We start from the raw sequence: 6800 nt of genomic DNA on the forward strand, positions 1-6800 counted from the left end.
GCCACTTCTTGGAAGAGTGTGCCTTGCTTTACTATAGTTCCTCTGCCAGCGGGGTCAATGAGTTAAATCATCTGGGAAAGAAGCAAAGATCTTTCAGTGCTGTCCTGAACTCCTTCCATTGCAGAAGCACCAATACATGGTAACTGTCATAAAAGCCCATTGTAACTTAAAAAGCTTCTCGAATTAGTCAGTCTTTTCTCCATTTATCCCAGAAGATGGAATTGGCCACAATGGAAGAGAAAGCCTTAAATGGGTCAGTTATTTACAGTGCATTTGGCTTTCTTTTGTGTCTGAAAAAAATTTGTATTTAGTTTTTATATGATTAAAATAAAAGACAGAAGAATCTGTCAGGGAAAAGAACCCAGGATTTTAGGTAACTGCTTTTAGCAACATAAAAATGGTATAGAAGCAAAGCTACCAGATATTTAAGTCTTGCTGGAACAAACACAATTTTAAAAGTAATTTCTAAGCTGTTTAGTGGTCTGTTCTTTCCCCAGATTCCTGTTTTCACACCTCGTTATTGACATAAGGATGTGGCTGGGGTCAGTAGCAATTTGGGAAAGAAAGCAGAACAAATTTCCTGATCGCCATGTGATAGTACATCTGTCACTTCAGTTTAAGCCAGCATCTAAAGCTACTGCATTTGTAGGCATTTGGCCAGATTCTGATATAACTGGCATCAGTTTTAGTCTTGTGTGACTATTCTGTAAATCAGGGTATTTCCAGTCTAGTCAGCCATGTAAGAGGAGAATAAGGCTTGTTTTTACTAGGTCAGCCTTTTTGTATAATGTTTGTAGAGCCTTGGCACTTCAGCTTAGTCTCATAGTTGCTTCTTATCTGTTGCAATTAACCTCCTTGAACTCTTTCTCTGTAGTGTCCCAGTTTGCTCAAATGTTGGGTGTAGTAGATGTGACTCTATCACTTGTGATCTGTATCTTGAGGCACCATCATAATCTGCTATTTTGAAGGTTGTCTTTATGGGCTTCAAGCAAAATTTTAATATAAGGAGGCTTTATTACAAGTGATTAAAAGTTATAGATAAAATGTTCATATGCAGTAAGAGAAGTGTTCTAATAAACAGCCTAATAATGAGTTTAATTCAAACAAGTAGTTACGGTGCATAATCCCCATAGGTTTGCCAACTGTCTGTGAACCAGGATGTCTGTCCTGACTAGGACTGAATTTGTTGGGGAGTTGTGGGCAGATAGCAAAAAAAAAAAATCACTGTTGTGATATCTGTTAACACGAAACTGTGTGTTGTAACATACTTTAACTGGGTACAACCCCATCAGGAAACCAAGTCCAAGAATCAGGTTTTCCATATTGGAAATCAAGTCAGTCTAATTGGACAGGTGAAATCTACATGCCAGAAATAAACTAGATTATCTCTGAAAAACCCAGGTGGGATAATTCAACTAATTCCAAACAATTTGGTTCAATAGATTTGATTAATGCAATAAATTAGAAAGTATAACTCCTTTGGAAGTGAAATAGTTGAGAATAAACAGAGTTATAATGCCATAAAATATCCCAAAGTGGTTAGTGCTCCTGTTAATTAGATTTCCAGGGGAAAATTTGGACCAATAGCCCTTGTAGAGCTACTGGCCAAGTCAGTAACATTGCTTGTGCTGATCAATAAAGTATGAACATTTATAACAGTCAGTCCTTATGTGGCATAGCTGTCTGAATTTTAAATATTAAATGATAAAGAATGGCAAAATGTGATGATAGGAATGTTTCTAAAGGCGTAAAACTGCACATGACAGAAACTGTCATGTCAGAAGGCAATAAATCACAGAGTGGTCTGTTGTCACCTTTCAGTGTGATGTCCTTTTAGTTCAATCATAAATTAGGTCATTTTTATTTTTTCTCAATGTATGTTTTTACTTATTCTGTAGCTAAAATAGACCAATGCAAATCTCTGAGAGTTTTGCTATGGCTCTGTGCAGGTGCAGCTGTTTTTCATGTGTTGCAGTGAGAGACAGAGATAACAGCAACTATTTCACTGATCATCATGTTATCTTCGCACTGTGTATTTCATACTTACTTGTTTTATCATTCCTAAGAAGTAATTTTATAGGTTCTTAGGGTAAGCAACATAGCTATTGAGACATTCAGTTAATTCAGAGATTTTTCTTCCAAGTTATTTTGTGTGCTATTCTATGTGTTATTAGTGCTATGATACTGTATGTATTTTGCATAGTCTTCTATATGGAGATAACCATAGCCCTACTTGTAGTTTTTTGGTGAACAGGAAAGCCACATGATCATCTTCATTCTCATTGATACTACATATTAAAAAGTCTTGAGATCGTTGCCAAAGGGTGAAGCTACTTGTTTCTCTCTTTTGTTTTTTGTTTTGTTTTGTTTTGTTACTGCTGGTTTCAGATTTCTTATTCAATTTCTATATTCTGAGCAATTAATGGTTCAAATCCTTAGTCTTTTCACTGCAATCAAGTAACTGTGTATCTCTTACAAACAAAAGCTAAGCTTTTTGTATCCCCTCATCTGTTCAGGAGCCGGCACTCTAAGGAAAAGTGCAGTCAAAAGTCTCAATATTTGACATTCATATTTGTTTGTAGCCAGTATCACCTTTTTTTTTTTTTCTTAAAGTATGTATTGATTTTCATTTAAACATGAACACATTAAGTCTACTCACAGGAAAACTATGTTTTATTTAGAATGTAATTTTGACAATTGAAAATGCTTTGAGTGCTGTATTCAGGACTCAAACTGTTCTCTGTCCATTTAAAGTATATTTTTTCTCTGCCTGTTGTCTTTCAACTTTCCCATCAGCAATCACTGTTGGTAGCTGTGGGCCAAATGGTCCAAAGCTAATCCTGTAAGGAATCAGAGGCTGAATCTCTATCAAATATTAATCTGGATGTGCTTTCCCCATATGCAGTGTCCTAGGTACATTGCATGCAGATCAATTTGGAATTCAGGGCATTTCAGCAGGTTTTCTAAGTGTCTTTAGGGTGCAGCTAACTTGTGACATCTTTGGACACCTACAACGGGAGGATGGAAATTTTTGGATGGATTCTAGGAGGTGAGTTTACTGTCTTGGCAGAGCAAGATCAAAGGGATGAGAACTGATATGCCCTTGTCCTTCTGGTGACTCTGAGGATGACAATAAGACTACACATCCAGGGTTTAGTACAGATCTGAAGAGGAAGGAAGAGGAAATCACCAGGGAGCATAACAAATATAGTTCATTTTCACATGATCAGGAAAGCTTTTTCATGTGATTACTACCATCACTTGGAGTCTGGGCTATCTGCCATCAAAAAACATAATTTGTACTCCAGTAATCTTATTTTTTTATATATATGCAAGGAACCCTGGCAGGTTTCCCATAGAGTAGTTCTGAGGAAATATGAAGGAATTTGAGTTAGAACAACTGAACTTGGATAAGCTCACAGCTTTTCCAGAGGAAAAAGAAAGGGGGAGAAAAACTTGCTAAAACAAATGAAAAAATGGTGCAAAGTCATAGATAAACAGTGAAAACAGGTATTTAAGGAGCAATGAGGTTGTAAGCCTCAGTAAACAATTATAGAACCCTGATTTTGTCTTTTTGTGTTCAGAGGAAAAGAATTTGTAGTAGCAGGAAGATTATAAATGAAAAGATCACTGAAATAGGAAAAAAAAAAGTTTAAATTTTTGTTCATGGCATTCACAAAAAAAATTATTTCAGCTAGCCTCACAGAAATATTTTGGTGCCCTCATTTTCCAGCTCTGTGATGTGTGACTGAGACATAAAACTTCATTAAAACTACAAAAAAAAAAAGATGAAACACAAAACCTGCTACTTGTGATTGGAAAAGTATTTGTCTCAACATGTGAAGTTGATAGTGGAAGACTATTTTTGGTAAAAATCAGTGGAGAACAAGCAATTTTTCCTCCTCTAGTTCTTCGATATCTTTCTTTTTGCCAACTTAAAATTAATTTTTCTTTAATGTTCTTGATCAAATCACTTCTATATGAACAGTAGTGAAAATGGTTTAGGTTTGCTAAGTTGAGAAAGTTAACAGTACCTCAGCCTATAGCATATATACATAATTTGTTATTTTAGGATTCTGGCTAAAGTGATTGTGAGGTTCAGTGCCTTCTTTTTATAAATGTACTCAATAGTCATAATGCAACTTAAAGGAGAGGAGTCTTTCATCAGTGCGTCAATAATTCCTCATGGTCCTGCACATTTATGAGTTTGTCCATATATCTGGATTCCACACAGATACAACCCAAAGACTTTTGAAGTGAGTAGAAGTCTTGTTAGTGGCGAAATCGCAATCCCAGTCTTGGAAAAGGTTGAATGAATGAAGAACATTGTTAAATGTTTAACTTGGTGTATAAAGATTTAGTCTCAGGGAGGATATTACCATTTCAGTTCTTATTGAGAATGAACACTGAAAATAACAAGAAATATTCTTTCAAATATTTTAGTATTTCAAAAAGTTTCAAAGGAATGACAGATATTTTGTCTTGCTTAAAATGATTTTCTGTTTTTACAAATTGGTTTCAGGAGAAACTAGACTGGACGTTAAGGTTTCCATTCTTTGGAAAATGTCAGCTTTGGTCCAAATCAGAACTGAATTCTGAAGTTTCAGATTTGCATTAGAAGGAAGAAATACTAATTTAGAACAATTAAAAAATCCTTTCAAGAAGTAGAAAGTTTTATCTTTATCATGTTCATAGATAAAACCTAATCTTAAAATATTTAGGTGTTGTATACAGAAGTCACAGTAAAAGCTAATTGTAAACACAACCCAAACTCATTTTATAGATATCAAAGCTGATAATGTGTTTTTTTTTTTTTTTTTTTTTTTTTTGCTAAGCTGTTAGTTTTAAGACTAACCATGTGTTTGTTTTACTAACCTGATTAGGCCCAATCAATCCCATTCTCTCTATTATTTTTCCTGAAACAGGTATTGTCTTAGACTACTTTTGTAACATCTCATTTAACTGGCAATAGGCTGATTTTCCATTATCTGAGTATTTCCATCCTCTGAACTCGTCCTCTTGATTATTCACAACTTACTTGCCTTCATTAGTGATCAAAAACTAACCAACCAGACAAACAAAAACTAGTCTCCCTTATTTACATTTGTGCTCTGGTTTCAACTAACCTTAGTTTTCAAATATATTTTGTAACCCTATTATCCTCTGGAGAACAAATAGATGTTTTACATGGAACTTTGATTTGTCACTTCTTTTTTTTCTCCTGCATGTCCCGATTCTTGCTCAAGACTTCATGGTTTTGTTATTGTTAGGACCCCTTGTGCATCTGCTTAAGCACAGAATGAAACCCACCTCTATTAGACAAAATAATTTACTCCACTGCATTTGTCAAGTCCCAATACTAAATTACTCATAATCACATATTATGTGTTTCTTATAGGGTTAGAACTTATTGGTGTGTCTGATTTTTGCATGAAGCACATTGCATTCCTTGTGTTTAGGCATTTAAATTGTTTTTTGATACCTGTGTTTTTAGAAGACAGACAGAAAGCAACTCATCTCCAGTTATGTCTAGCTGTGGAGAAGTGCAATTCTTTCAGGATTTTTCCATGCTTTTTGTAGTCACTTATTCAGGCTGTGAATGAAGGCATGTGAAGTACAAAGTTAAAAGAAAAGTGCTATATGGCAGTATACTGACACTTTACAGAGAACAGATAAAATATAGTAATTTCTGAGCACTTGCCCAAAGGTAAAACTCACAGCTCAGAGAAATATGAGGTGAGGTTTTCCTTTTAAGTATTGTGAATACTAGAATAAAATACAGTGGGAAGAAAGATTCTCAGGCTATCTCTGCTTAGTAAATGTAAACAGCATTTTATCTGTATATGGAAATTTTTGGAAAGTGCACTTTTAAACAGAATAAAACTTAATTTCTGACATTTTCAGTTACTGAAAGTACATCTCAGACTTAGGAAAACAGAGAAAATACTAACGAATTGTGTAAAATTATACAGGGGGTTATCCAGGAGCTATCCAGGGATACCGTCTGGAGACCCAGAATTATCCAGAATTTCCCTCTGAGAGATGTAGTGCTGTATTTGGATATAAGTTTTACAGTCAGGTTTTGATTGTGGCCTTGTCCCATTTCCTGGTACTTAACTAAATGAATCTGGAAGTGTTTTGAATATTTAAGTTCTTCTGGATTTGCAGTCAAAACCTTAGGAATTGCTGAGTTTTATGTTTTCCACTTAGATATTGTACATAACCAAGGCTCATGTGCAAGTCCAGATGCAGGTAATGGCTATTTCAAAAACCTAGCTGAGCTATAAGGAAGCGAAACCTCCAAGAAATCATTATACTGATTTTAGTAATTATGAACGTTTTCATCCCAGTTATGCATCACTTGAAATAGTACCATAAGACTCATATACCTCCACTTTTTCCGTGAAAAAGGTAGTAGAGAATATTTTATTTAAAGCTTTTAGCTAATTTTTCAGAGATTTCCCATTACATGACATTCCTTCCATTCTTCTCCCTAATTCTCAGCTCTGTTGATACCACTAATTTGTCTCCCCAAAGATTTCCACATACTTCTTTGGTCTGCTTTAACTCAGCAAAAGAGCATAAAAATTCCCAGTCATTTGGTGGATTTTTTTTGACTTTTTTTGCCCTTGTTTGTTTGGGTTTTTTTTGCCTATGGGGTTTTCTATGTTTTTAACAAAGGCAGCAAACAACCTGGTTCTCAATGGTTGCCTGATGAGCTGATACAAAGCAAGCAGTGGAGGAGAGAAAAGGTGAGAAGAGGCAGGAGGAACTGTACCTTTCAACAGTGGTGTCGAGCT

The 6800-nt window shown here is 35.2% G+C and overlaps 1 long non-coding RNA gene across 1 annotated transcript in view; it reads left to right on the forward strand.

Annotated features, from left to right (window-relative positions):
* LOC135578447 (uncharacterized) overlaps positions 1-4362 on the forward strand; it is a 54351-nt gene extending 49989 nt beyond the window's left edge. The window contains exon 6 of the long non-coding RNA XR_010470052.1: positions 1-4362. This exon is cut by the window's left edge and continues 25549 nt beyond it. This is a non-coding gene — a long non-coding RNA (uncharacterized LOC135578447).
* Positions 4363-6800: the final 2438 nt, after the last annotated feature.

The sequence above is a fragment of the Columba livia genome, chromosome 2, assembly GCF_036013475.1.
Source record: "Columba livia isolate bColLiv1 breed racing homer chromosome 2, bColLiv1.pat.W.v2, whole genome shotgun sequence".
NCBI classification, from domain to species: domain Eukaryota; kingdom Metazoa; phylum Chordata; class Aves; order Columbiformes; family Columbidae; genus Columba; species Columba livia.